The following is a 1722-nucleotide window of genomic DNA, read 5'->3' on the forward strand; positions in this document are numbered from 1 at the left end:
GGCTATGGTTAGGACAAACACTTATAATCAGACCTTACCGTCATCACCAGACACTCACCTATATTTGAAAATTCCTTGAATTCAGAGCTCCAGCCTAATGGGCCCCCTACTCTCTGCCCTTCCTTGAAGGTCCTGCTTCTGTGTAAGGTATGATTTTCTATCTAATTAGGCTACTTTGCTAAAATAATTTTGAATATCGCTAATTTAAAACAGTGATTCTAAAACATGGTCAAACATTGTTATAAGTTGGTAACACAATATCATTGATATTACAGTGCAGATTACTGGGTCCCACCCCAGACCTACTGAGTCAGATTCCGACTGTTGTCCAAGAATAAAGCTGATTGCCTGGAAAACAGGTGAGCTGTCTATCACTGGAAGTGTTGTCATCGTGGGAGTTCCTCTGAATTAGAAAAGCTCTCTAATAAGATCTCCAATACCATGAGTCTCCGATTTTATCACTAGACTGGAAATCAGGATTTCTCCCCTAAATTCTCTGCCTTTAGCACTAGTGAACTCTAACAATGGGGTATGCAACGGAGTGTTAAGTATCTCAGAAATATTTCTAGTACTTTAACAGGAATAAGACTTCATGAATATTATGCTTTGGTTCTGATATATTTCCCAGACAGAAGAAATCAATATAACTAATTAAAGAATGGAGAGAAACAATGCAAGGATAATTTGAATTCATCTTTCGGTTGCAGAGATAATAAATTCTTACATTTGAATATGGAGTAGCTATTGATATATTACAAAACTAGTAATAAAACTTCAACTGAGCAGGCATTACAAGGCTTCCTGGCATCCTCTCTGTTCTCTGCCTCATGTTTTTTTTCCTCTTCACTCCATGCCAGGTATAGGTAGTATAAGCTCTGTTTCTCTCAACTATGGGATCTAATTTCATGGGTTCATCCTGTCCTATGTGTGAGCCATTCCTGACCAAGTTGTGTGTGCATGTGTTCCTTCATCCAACAAATATCCATCGAGCCCTTGGTTTGAACAATGCCTTAAGTTTTGTGATTGGACTAGGAATGTGAAGGACAGAATCCTGTTACTTCAGGTGGAGAGGCAAATAAGGGATTCCAGCAATGAAGCTTCCATAAACCCAAAATCTAATTATGAGTCTTCCTTTCCTTAATCCCAACCACACATGCTCAACCCATTCCCTGGAACTTCTGCCTCCATTTCTCAATCATACTCCAATTCCTATTCTCCGATAGCAGCCCTGCCTTGAGACACATCTCCCTTGGTTGAAACTCTACTAAGAGATCCTGCTTCATTCTCCTGGGTCAAACCTTAAACCAGGATCAAACTGAGATGCTTCTTGCAATCTCCTCCTCCCTAGCCCCACACTGCTACCTGTCTGATTTTGATGTAAGTAGGGTATGAAACTGCCTTTGCAAAATTATAACTGGGGAAATTATGACAGTGAAAGAGATCAGACCTAACCGACTCCATCTTGCTTCTAACCTTTAAGCTGTCCTTGTTCATTCCTGGGCATAGGCCAAACTAACTTTGAGAAGGAATTCAGTTCATGGTTTGACTCTGAAACAAGATTGCTAATAGCCCTTTCCCAAAAAGACCCCTTTCTTGCCTGGGGACCAGTCTGCCTTTGCAGGACTAACAAATTAGCTGCAAGATTAGAAATTACAGTTTAGGGGTCATGCATCCTCTGGCTCCAAGAGACTGAACCTCTCCAAATTGCTCCTGGGGATAACA

Source organism: Macaca mulatta, chromosome 14, assembly GCF_049350105.2.
Source record: "Macaca mulatta isolate MMU2019108-1 chromosome 14, T2T-MMU8v2.0, whole genome shotgun sequence".
NCBI classification, from domain to species: Eukaryota; Metazoa; Chordata; class Mammalia; order Primates; family Cercopithecidae; genus Macaca; species Macaca mulatta.